Source organism: Rutidosis leptorrhynchoides, chromosome 4 (genome assembly GCF_046630445.1).
Source record: "Rutidosis leptorrhynchoides isolate AG116_Rl617_1_P2 chromosome 4, CSIRO_AGI_Rlap_v1, whole genome shotgun sequence".
NCBI lineage: Eukaryota > Viridiplantae > Streptophyta > Magnoliopsida > Asterales > Asteraceae > Rutidosis > Rutidosis leptorrhynchoides.
Window position 1 is genome coordinate 181,119,793 of NC_092336.1, and position 13,815 is coordinate 181,133,607.

Here is a 13,815-nt window from a genome sequence, read left to right on the forward strand (position 1 = left end):
GTTCGATGTATAAAAGTATGAAAGGTATATATACATATGAAATGTATATAAGTATGTAACGTATAAGTTTCTCAGCCCACGATTTAAAAATATAAAAGTTGTTGAAAAAGTGGGACTATGATCTCACCTCGAGTGCACGAGTATAAAAGTACTTCACAAGGTAAACGTGTGCATGAAAGTTGCTTAGCCTTGACCTAAACAAGTAAGTTGTATCAATTTACCGGTTACGACACAAGGTCGGGTGAAATGTGCTCAATTAGTCCTATGGCTCGTTACGACTCGATTATGTAGCATGTGAATCAAATTGTCAAGTTTCATGCAAGATACAAGTACAGAAACAAGTTAGGAAGGTTGCATAATCATTTGGTTAAGTTTGATAAAAAGTCAAACTTTGGTCGATCAAAGTCAACGAAAGTCAACACGTTCGGGTCGGGTCCCGAACTATTTTTCAGAGGTTTTTATTCATATATAAGCATGTTAGAACAAATCTCATGTGAATCGGAGGTCTAGAACGGGCCAAACATTTTTCACATTTGGGACAAGGAGGTCAGAACCTGGCCCCCTTATATGTCGCGCCGTGACAGGAAAGGGCCGCGCCGCGGCAAAGGCCGGGTGCTGGTGCCTGGCCAGTCCCAAATGTTCAAGTCTCAATCCAAAACCTTTTTGTGCATAAAACACAAACCGCTAACACTTAGGACTCGCACCTTATATCGTTGGAAAGCTCTTTTGACGTAGAATGCAACTAAACACAATTCATCAATAAAAAACCTCATTTGTAACAACCGAGTTTTCAAACCAAGTGATCATTCAAGGTCCATTTTCAAAGTTTCAAGTTCTTGAAATGCATTTCATGATTCGGGAATCCAATCCACACATATGATATGCCGTTTCGAAGGTAATTACTCATGCAATACAACTAAACACTTACTAACAACATTTCATGGCATCCAAAGTATCAAAAGTTCATTTCAAGTTCATCAAACCCTAATCAAAATTCACAAAAATCACAAATCATGTATTTGAAGTTTTCTTAATCAACCTACGCATCAAAACGAAGCTAGTGATACTAGTAACACAATTAAAACATGAACTTTAACAATTTAACAAAATTTAATCTTCCAAAATCAAAGATTAAGCAAACCCATTTTCAAGTGTTCAAACTAGTTACTCAAATCAACAAATCGAACAAACAAAACATATATTCATGTTATACACGAGCCATAGACACTAATTAACACTTTTATAATTCAAAAACATCAAGAACACAAAATCTAGTGATTTTAGAAAGTTACCCAAATGAGATGAAATTGGTATCAAGTCGAAGAGGATGAAGAGAGGATTCCAAATATGTAATTTGTTTTGATGTTAGCCTCCAAATCCGAAATTAGATGATGAATCTTGTTTGAGTTCTTGAGAGGAAAAATGGAAGTATGAAAAGAGAGAAAGGGAGAAAATGAGAGGAGGAGGTTGAAGGTTTGACTAGTTGACCTAGTCAAATCTTTGGCCTCTTTGCAAGTTTAGTCCCTCTAGTTCGGGTGCGGGTGCGTGAATTAACCAAACGAATTATTTTGAATTACACGAGAGTACGAGAGATGTTATAATCCAATAACGAAAATATTTTAAGAATGTTAGCTAATGGAGGATACGAATCGAGATACTGAGGATATTATTAAAATAAAAAGACGGGCGTTAAAATAATTTAATGGAAAAATGCGGGATGTTACATTGTTCATATGCAGAAGTAATAAATGCGATATCTCTTGATCCTAAGTCCAAGTAGCATTACATAAGTAGTAGATAAGAAAGCTTGAATCAAACAGCACCTGAGACAAAACATGCTAAAGTGTCAACCAAAAAGGTTGAGTGAAGTTCATAGGTTTAACAAAAGTAGTTATCGTTGTTTTTAGACCACAAGATTTAGTTGTAAAGTTGATCTCCCGCAGGATTAAAAAGTAGATCTCGCAGATCCAAAAGTAGTACTGATTCGTGATATTTTAGACTAAACGTTTGTTTTGTTGCCCCGATGATAAGTTGGCAGTACCTTATCACCATGTTTAAATCATTATTAAGTAATACAAAGACATCACGGTCAAATGTATCGGGGACGTTACTCCCGATAGGCCTACCCCCAATAATTAAGAATGCCTTATCCTGAAAGCAATTAAAAAATATCACTGTGGGGTCTTAGTAGCATAAGCTAGTCATAGTACAGTTTAGGTTCGTACTTGTGTCTAAGTTGTTTAAAGTATAAAAGCAGCATGTGTCTCACCCCAGTAAGTATAAAAAGTGCTATGGCAATAAGAGTGGGGCTATAAAAGTCACCTTAGTAAGTAGAGAGAGAGTTATTCCAATAAAGAGTTGAACGAGTGAGCAGGAAAGTCAACCTATTGACATTTAAGAGTAGTTAAGTGTTTTGCCCATGTTTAAGTTTAAGTATGTGTTTAAGTATAGTTTGTTTTACTAAGTTTCTATTCCTAGTAAGTTACTATTTTTATAAAGTTTCCATTTTTAGAAAGTTTCTTATTTTACTAAGTTTCTATGACTAGAGAGTTTCTACTTTTATGAGTGTTTTTCATTTTAGGATACTTGCCGTATTAGATAAGCTTCCAATCACCCCTTTCCCTTCGAATGGCTAATTTAGATCTAGGGGCTTGAGCCATAGGACCCTTTAAATCGGAAATCCAAACCCTCTGCCTAGAATCTCGTAGAAACTATTTGTCAAGAAAGTTCGAAGATCTATACATCTCTAATACATATCCCAAAATGTTTTTGTACTACAATATAAATAGTAGGTTATAGGTGCTAGTAATAGTAATAGTGTATACATGTTAAGTACTAGTATAAGTAGTATTAGGGTTTAAGGTTTTAATATGTATATGTATATATAATTCGTATATATACATAAAAATATTTTTTTTTACTTGTATATATGTATATATAAATCTAGGAGTGTTTATGTATATACTTATGAATAACAAGTTTATAATATGAATATGAATTAACAAAGATTAAAGTTTATGTAAATAGTTTAGGGTTTATGTTATACCTTTGAAGATTCAAGATAATTAACAAAGAAAAGATGAACACGATGAAGATGGAAGATCAAAGCCTTAAAAATCTTGAAGAACTCCTTGAAGATTCTTGAAGAACACGAAGAATAAGCTTGAAGATCCGAATACCACAAGAGAGGGAGAGGGAGAGATTGTTTTTGAGAGTGGATTTTGGTGTGATTTGTGAATGAGAAACTAGGAGTCTAGGAGTGTTTATATAGTGCAAGTATTAGAGTGTTAGTCAACATAAGGATGTTCTAATTAATGATTTTATTTTGTTTTATAATTTTTAGTCAACAAAAGGTGGTACTAGTTTATAATTAGTCAACATAAGGATGTACTAGTTTATACTTTATTTTTAGTCAACATAAGGATGTAATTGTTTAAGATTCTTTAGTCTCATTATTATTACTATTATTATTATTATTATTATGTTTATTATTATTTTTACATTTACTACATGATAAGTATTATTTTCTTTTTACTAATTCATGACTTGTATTTATTTTTATTTAGTTCCCAATTGTTTTATTATTTATATAAATGTCACTTTTTATTTATTACTTATAGATTAATAGTTATAAATAATATTATTGAAATGCATAAATTTTAATTAGCAGTGAGTGTCGAATAAAAGTTTATTATTTGGTCAACGTTAAATTGATTGTGTATATAACAACCCTTAAATAATTAATACGTATAGTCAGACAGTAAACCCTAGGGTCATTTCAGTAATTTCAGCAGTCAAAAAGTGAGGGTTGTTATACCGTAATTGAAGGACGTAATAATACGGCAGAATAACGTTGGATAAGGGTCTAAAAAATACAAAGCCATAATTTATGGCTTCCAGACCGTAATTTATGGTTTATACATGTAAGACCCTAATATTTATTGTACAGAGATGTAAATAGGGTACATGAAGTATGGGTGACATTTTGTAATTAAACAGAAGTCAGAAACTGTCCAGCACGTTGTGCGCTCCGCACACACTTATGGGAGCGCGCCGCTGAAAGGACCCGTTCATATACATTATAAATGATTCACAACAGTTGATTACATCACGAGATATTTGACCTCTATATGATACGTTTTACAAACAATGCATTCATTTTTATAAGACAAACTTTCTTTACATCAAAAATTGACGGCATGCATACCATTTCATATTACATCAAACTATTATTGACTTAATATTAATCTTGATGAACTCAACAACTCGAATGCAACGTCTTTCAAAGTATGTCATGAATGACTCCAAGTAATATCCTTAAAAGGAGCTAATGCACAGCGGAAGATTTCTTTAATACCTGAGAATAAATATGCTTTAAAGTGTCAACCAAAAGGTTGATGAGTTCATTAGTTTATCATAATCAATCATTTCCGTAATAGTAATAGACCACAAGATTTTCGTTTATAAATATATGTACACTCGCAAGTGTATAAAAGTATTCTATAAGTTGTAGGCACCCGGTAACAAGCCTTAACGTTCATGTTTTACCCTCTGAAGTACACCAGATCAGGTGTGTTTAAAATAACCTCGAAGTACTAAAGCATCCCATAGTCAGGATGGGGTTTGTCAGGCCCAATAGATCTATCTTTAGGATTCGCGCCTACCGTACATAGACAAGTAGTTTAATGTTACCAAGCTAAGGGTATATTTCTGGTTTAAACCCACGTAGAATAAGTTTTAGTACTTGTGCCTATTTCGTAAAACATTTATAAAAACAGCGCATGTATTCTCAGTCCCAAAAATATATATAAAAGGGAGCAAATGAAACTCATAAAACTGTATTTCGTAGCAATTATGTATATGACGGCACTGAACAAGTGCAGGGTTTGTCTCGGATTCACGAACCTATATTAAGTATATATATTTATATGTTGGTCAATATCTGTCTAACAATTTAGGTCAAGTCGTAGTGTATCACAATCCTAATGCTCGAGACCGACATGCAAAAGTCAACAAAAGTCAACTTGACCCAAAATGACTTCCAAAATCTATACATGTTTATTATATAACTTATATATAGTAGTTTTATATATTTAAATATATTTATCAGATCTTATTATACTAAATAATACAAGTCATTTATTAATAAATAAAAATTTATATTAAAATTCATATATGATAAAAATATACTTTTATATATCTCAAGTAATAAAATTTATAAAATTCACTTAATATCATAAAAATACAGTGGTATGTATTATTAATATAATTATATTATGTGTGGTAAAAATATCTTTGTACGCATATTTATTTGATTAAATAATATTGATAACAATAATAATGATAAAAATAATAAAATGATAGTTTCAATAAAAATATTAATTTTTAGTAATAAAGATAATTTTAGTAATAACATCAACTGATAACAATTATAATAATCGTTTTAATAATAATATTAAAATTAATGATAATTCAGTTGACCATATCTTTTAATCCGTTCATTGAAACCACACGATTTCTAAATGAAAAGTTATTAATTTTTCTTTAGCTTTTCAACGACATGCATATCATATACCTCATCTCAGTAGCATATGTATCAAATTCATGATTTATCATAAACTATTTAACGACGAAACTAAGCATACAAACATGCATAATCATATATACTCGAGCACTAGTCAGGGATACACTATTAATATATAAAAGATAAGATATGAATGCTCACGTATCAATATTGTGATTCAATATTGTAGGAAAGTACGTAGACTCAACGAAAATGATAAACGTTAGGTTGACCTCACAAGTAATACCCTCGAACAATACCCATAACCTCCATAGCTATAACCCATAATTTTCTTAGCTCTATCCCGTTTGAAAACTTATTTTGAAATCGTCTGAATATAACTCCGTCGTAGTATTTTATGTATACTAATAATATCTTGAAATAATACTAAGTAAATATATATAAGTAATTCGATTGAGAGAGTTTAGAGAAATATATTTTCAAGTTTCTATGAAATAATGAAACCTATTGAATTCTATTTATAATAGATTTTTGAATTATTAAAGTGAATTATTAAAGTATGAATTATTAAAGTGAATTATTAAAGTATGAATTATTAAAGTGAATTATTAAACTATGAATTATTAAAATGAATTATTAAAGTAAATTATTAAAGTGAATTATTAAAGTGAATTATTAAAGTATGAATTATTAAAGTTAAAGTAAAGTAAAAGTAAAGTAAAGGTAAAGTTAAAGTATAGTAAAAGTATAAAACTATGTACGTATAATACTCGTATAAATATATTTAATATTAATTTAAATCGTTATATCATAAAACATTTTAGAAAAGTAGAATTATATATATTCATAATAGGTTTCAAGTTTTTAAATTACAGTCTGTTGGTGAAGCATGTGATAAAGTCCAAAGGTTAAATAAACGTATGAAATCATCTTAATGAAAAATGTCGAGTTACTTAACTTATCGATATCCAACATCTAAGTTATTTACACTCCACGTTCTTACTTATAAATCACTTTACCATTTTCCGAATATTGTCAAAAAGAATAGATTTCTTAAATCACAGTGGACCTCATAACATAGGCCCGTAATCAAATCATAATGTATCTGATAATTCAATCATTTGATATTATCTCTTAATTCTGTCGATAAATATATCAAAACAAATACGTTCATGTAAAGTATCATATATCTAATACTTTGTTAATGTTTTCAGTTAATATTATATATTATATATACATATCTATATACACATAATTGTTCGTGAATCGTCGAACACGGTCAAAGGGTAATTGATTACATGAATGTAGTTCCAAACTTTTTGAGATTCAACATTACAAATTCTGCTTATCGTGTCGAAAACATATAAAGGTTAAGTTTAAATTTGGTCGAAAATTTCCGGGTCGTCATAGTACCTACCCGTTAAAGAAATTTAGTCCCGAAATTTGATCGAGGTCGTCATGGCTAACCATAAAAATGTTTTCATGATGGATATGTGTTCATAGATAGGATTTTATTACCATAGAGTAATATGGATAAAATGATCCGATTACTTGAAGCGTATGAGTGAAGCTATCACAAAATAGTGGAATGAGGAAAATAAGTTTCGTCATAATTTTTGACGTAGTCATGGTTGAATTCAAAAAAAAAAAAAATCTTGGAAATCTATAAGATCTGTTTCTTCAAGATTTAAGGAAAATATGATCTCTTTAATTAATTGCGATGATCTGTCCAGATTATTACGTCTGATATTTCCCTTATATATTTACCTTTTCCATTCCATTAGTTTTTACCACTTCTATACTCAATTCCAATTTCAAAAGATTGTGAAAATTTTTAATCCAGTTCTAATCCTTGTCCTTATCCTTACTATCACAACAATCATTCTCCTTTTCCAACTTCCACTGGAGGAATCTGTTTTCTTCTACTTCGCCCTTGGGGTTATAGTGTTTTTAATTCTCCCTTGTCTTTATGTTGTGATAAACATTGATATACACGGTTTGTAATTTATGTGTTGTTATTGGACTTTATATTCTCCCTTACATTTCGGAGTTTCATACTTTTTTTGTCTCTTCCCGGCTTTAAGTCAAGCGAATAATGGTCCAGAATTAGTAGGTATGAAGTTTTGGATGAACATAGTTAATGTTCTAAGAAGGAAATCGTAATGGTACAATCTTGATTTGGCAAATTACCAGAATATCCGGAAAGACAGAACTATCAAGAAGATATGTTCTTAATATGTTTGAAGATTTGGTAGAATGTAAGAGTCGTGTAAATGGAATATGATGACGGTATGTTCTGTGAATCATCACGTTCCATTAGAAACTCAGCATGAATTACTGTAATATAATCACATTGATCAAGTGTCATTATATTATACTAACTCATGCTTCAGTTCCCAACACTACTTCAAAACATTCATATTTGAATTTTTCAGAATTTAGAAACTAACACAGTTTCTTTTATGTTGCAGATATTACGGTGAGATAAATGATCTCAGATAAGAATAGTTATGAAAATATCTCCAGAAATATGGAGAATATGTATAGTGAGAGATACGAAGATATCTTATAATATTTAAGATAAGATGATGATGAAGAATAAGGTCTGCAAAGGTTTAGAGTCAGGAGCAAGGTATTCGTTAATGACTTCGTCAGAAACAGAATCATCAAGATTCTTTAAATACAGACTTTGGTCCTTGTATTTGTCCTTGGTCTCCTTCACGGTCTGCTCAATCCCTTGTTCAGTACCAACTCTTCTCTTTTTCTGGGCTTTACCAACACATTATTCTTTGTCATCAAACTTTTGACTGTTAAAGTCGTTTACACTTTCTGCTACTTCATTAGCATTTCGAGAACTAATTCACAATTTGAGATGTTTTTCAGAAACTTCACATTCGAAGTGTGTAAGTTTAGGATATAGACGTTATATGTATATATAACTATTGAAGTAGAAACGCTGCGAGATTTCAAAATACTGATTGCTGATTTTCAGTAATTGGTATGGCAATTCTTGTTGCAAGATGCGGATGAGTAAAAGATGGAGTTTCAATGAATAAGTATAGTGACTTTTCGGAGAGGTTTAAGTCGAAGGTTAATGAAGTTGTTGATAAGTTTACTGCTAATGTGGTGAGATATGAAATGTTCCCCAGTAACGATGGTGAAAGGGCAGCGTATCTATCGAAGTTATAATAAAATTAGTTTTACTGAAAAGTCGAAGTTGACTTGTTGGAGCTGTGACAAAACTGGCTACTTTGAAAAGAATCGTAAGGTTGTTTTTGCTAATAAATGCTAAAGAATTCAACGCGGGTACGTGTTAAACTATGACTTTGGGTTCGAGAGTTTTTCAGGTACAAGACTTCGGGTAATGTGTGATTGGATAATCATCTCGATTGTTCCTTATTTGAAGTCTCTTCCGAAATTTCGAAGCGTTTTAAATGCAGCTTGTCATTGTCAATATCCAAAGGATAATTTTTTCATGAATCTTGATTGATTCTCGTATCCTTTTGAGCATTACAATTAAAAGTGATGTTCTATCAGAGTTTTGAAAATCAAAGTATAGCTTTAAAAAAAATGTAAGGATCTAAGACTGATGGTTTTGCTTATATCTCGAGTTGCATTCTGAGATTTCAAAAATCAGAATAGGTGGTTGAAATTAAATGAGTATGGTTGTTTTGATTTCTTATAAAAGAAGGTATACTGTTGTGAAAATAGGGAGTATAGTTGATGATTTTCTGAATTAGAATCGAAGAATGTAATATATTAATTGTGCATTTATATATCTCTCGGGTATTACCTACCCGTTAAAAAAATGTCACAAATAATATTTTGAACAAGAATTTTTCATTACAGTCTTTATGAAAATATATGTATGTATATTTTCTTCAGATGTAATACAGATTTAATGAGTTAATATCATATTAAGCTCATTTGATTTTCGGCTTGGATTAGTAAAGGATAATCTCTACAACATTAGAGATTACATAATCTTCGCGGAGTATTTCGCTAATGTAATCAATACTTCAATATTTATTCTTATAGATATTTCCTTAGTGAATTCTGCTGATGCTCATAGAACTCTTGCTAACTTCACAAGATACGAATATTGTTTTCCAGTAAGTTTCGAGTATATTGAAGATGAAAGTGTAAAATCAAACATGTTATTGAATGATACACTTGGTTTATTATGAAACCGAATTCATTTAATTGAATCAAAGATTGTAGTTACGATGGTTAGGTTGTTAATGGAGGATGTACATCATAGCATATTAGTAATATGAATTTAACTGAGTAGTATCTACCCTTTTTCAATTCATATTCAATAGCTTAGTACGAAAGATTTTTATAGTCTCAGCATTCATATATATAATATATATATTATATTATATATCGTTGATACAAAATACTCGTTGTTGATCAATGATGACGTCCACGGCGATTCTTGAACTGACGGAACTTGTGATGTTATAGGTGCTGCTAGTGCTGATGATGCTGACAGTACTGACGGTGATGGTGGTGCTGACGATATTGTTAATGCTGATGATACTGCCGGTAACTGCTGGTGATGCTTGTATAGCAAGTCTAGCTTGTAAATCACTCACCATTCTTGTCAGGGTTTCGATTCTTCTCCCTATCATCTCTATCTATTCTACTCATCTGATTTACGGATAAGGCTGAAATAGATAATCCCTAAGACTTTAGAGATTACATTATCACCGCAGGATGTTTCTCCGATGAACTTATGAATCAATACTTCATCGTTTGTTGTTGTTGGTATTCTTTGGTATCTACAGAGCGTATGATATTGGTGCTCGTGGGACAGATTGTAAAGTTGAGGTTTATGACGCGGTTGTGGTTGGGGGTGGTAATGGTACTATTGGCGTTGATGATGGTGGTACTGGTTATGCTGCGGGTGCTGCTGACGGTGTTTGTAATCCTTGCACCATGTGTTCCAAAGCCACTACTTGGGCGCGAAGTTCGTTAATTTCTGCTAGTACACCGGGATGATTGGCGGTTGGAACGAGTGGATGAATAAGATTCGCAATATGGGATAGTATATAATCATGACGAGATACTCTAGCAATGAGTGAGAAAATGGTGTCTCGAACAGGTTCGCCAGTAAGTGCTTCAGGTTCATCGCCAAGAGGGCAATGTGGTGGATGGAAGGGATCACCTTCTTCTTATCTCCAATGGTTGAGTAGACTACGGACCCATCCCTAATTCATCTAAAATAGATGATGGGAAATTGGTTGATCCATTCCGGTGACGCTACTTTCGGAGCTCAGGTAGATATCCATATTGGAATAGCTGTCGGAATCTGAGAAATTCGAACTGGTTGAGGGATCCATCTCGTAGGATCAGGGAAAGAATTTTTGATATGAAATAGATTGTAGAATTTAGATTTGGTATTCTTCAATTACATAATTTGCATATGTATATATAATACCAAAATCCAATAAATTACGGAGAATCTTTGAAAAGATGTCAGTCAAAGTTCACAGTAATAGATGTGCTAAGATAAGAATTCGTCTATACACTATTATGCAATAAATGCAGGAAAACGCGTCTAGACTTAAGATGATAAGTAGGTAATTTCCTAAGGATGATAAGTAGATGATTTTTGACTAAAATTGATAAGCAAACTTTTTGACATGCAGACACGGTCGAAGTCCAGACTCACTAATGCATCTTAACAATTATCAGTTAGACACACTAATGCAAGACCTGGTTCGCTAAGACCACCGCTCTGATACCAACTGAAAGGACCCGTTCATATACATTATAAACAATTCACAATAGTTGATTACATCGCGAGATATTTGACCTCTATATGATACGTTTTACAAACATTGCATTCGTTTTTAAAAGACAAACTTTCTTTACATAAAAAATTGATGGCATGCATACCATTTCATATTACATCCAACTATTATTGACTTAATATTAATCTTGATGAACTCAACGACTCGAATGCAACGTCTTTCAAAGTATGTCATGAATGACTCCAAGTAATATCCTTAAAAGGAGCTAATGCACAGCGGAAGATTTCTTTAATACCTGAGAATAAACATACTTTAAAGTGTCAACCAAAAGGTTGGTGAGTTCATTAGTTTATCATAATCAATCATTTCCGTAATAGTAATAGACCACAAGATTTCCGTTTATAAATATACGTACACTCGCAAGTGTATAAAAGTATTCTATAAGTTGTAGGCACCCGATAACAAGCCTTAACGTTCATGTTTTACCCTCTGAAGTACACAAGATCAGGTGTGTTTAAAATAACCTCGAAGTACTAAAGCATCCCATAGTTAGGATGGGGTTTGTCAGGCCCTATAGATCTATCTTTAGGATTCGCGCCTAACGTAAATAGACAACTAGTTTAATGTTACCAAGCTAAGGGTATATTTCTGGTTTAAACCCACGTAGAATTAGTTTTAGTACTTGTGCCTATTTCGTAAAACATTTATAAAAACAGCGCATATATTCTCAGTCCCAAAAATATATATAAAAGGGAGCAAATGAAATTCACAATACTGTATTTCGTAGCAATTATGTATATGACGGCACTAAACAAGTGCAGTGTTTGTCTCGGATAAACGAACCTATATTAAGTATATATATTTATATGTTGGTCAATATCTGTCTAACAATTTAGGTCAAGTCGTAGTGTATCACAATCCTAATGCTCGAGACCGACATGCAAAAGTCAACAAAAGTCAACTTGACCCAAAATGACTTCCAAAATCTATACATGTTTATTATATAACTTATATATAGTCGTTTTATATATTTATATATATTTATCAGAACTTATTATACTAAATAATACAAGTCATTTATTAATAAATAAAAATTTATATTAAAACTCATATATGATAAAAATATACTTTTATATATCTCAAGTAATAAAATTTATAAAATTCACTTAATATCATAAAAATATAGTGGTATGTATTATTAATATAATTATATTACGTGTGGTAAAAATATCTTTGTAAGCATATTTATTTGATAAAATAATATTGATAACAATAATAATGATAAAAATAATAAAATGATAGTTTCAATAAAAATATTAATTTTTAGTAATAAAGATAATTTTAGTAATAACATCAACTGATAACAATTATAATAATCATTTTAATAATAATATTAAAATTAATGATAATTCAGTTGACCATATCTTTTAATCCGTTCATCGAAACCACACGATTTCTAAATGAAAAGTTATTAGTTTTTCTTTAGCTTTTCAACGACATGCATATCATATACCTTATTTCAGTAGCATATGTATCAAATTCATGATTTATCATAAACTATTTAACGACGAAACTAAGCATACAAACATGCATAATCATATTTACTCGAGCACTAGTCAGGGATACACTATTAATATATAAAAGATAAGATATGAATGCTCACGTATCAATATTGTGATTCAATATTGCAGGAAAGTACGTAGATGCAACGAAAATGATAAACGTTAGGTTGACCTCACGAGTAATACCCACGAACAATACCCATAACCTTCATAGCTATAACCCATAATTTCCTTAGCTCTATCCCGTTTGAAAACTTATTTTGAAATCGTCTGAATATAACTCCGTCGTAGTATTTTATGTATACTAATAATATCTTGAAATAATACTAAGTAAATATATATATGTAATTCGATTGAGAGAGTTTAGAGAAATATATTTTCAAGTTTCTATGAAATAATGAAACTATTGAATTCTATTTATAATAGATTTTTGAATTATTAAAGTGAATTATTAAAGTATGAATTATTAAAGTGAATTATTAAAGTGAATTATTAAAGTATGAATTATTAAAGTGAATTATTTAAGTATGAATTATTAAAGTGAATTATTAAAGTGAATTATTAAAGTATGAATTATTAAAGTTAAAGTAAAGTAAAAGTAAAGTAAAGGTAAAGTTAAAGTATAGTAAAAGTATAAAACTATGTACGTATAATACGCGTATAAATATATTTAATATTAATTTAAATCGTTATATCATAAAACATTTTAGAAAAGTAGAATTATATATATTCATAATAGGTTTCAAGTTTTTAAATTACAGTCTGTTGGTGAAGCATGGGATAAAGTCCAAAGGTTAAATAAACGTATGAAATCATCTTAATGAAAAATGTCGAGTTACTTAACTTGTCGATATCCAACATCTAAGTTATTTACACTCCACGTTCTTACTTATAAATCACTTTACCATTTTCCGAATATTGTCAAAAAGAATAGATTTCTTAAATCACAGTGGACCTCATAACATAGGCC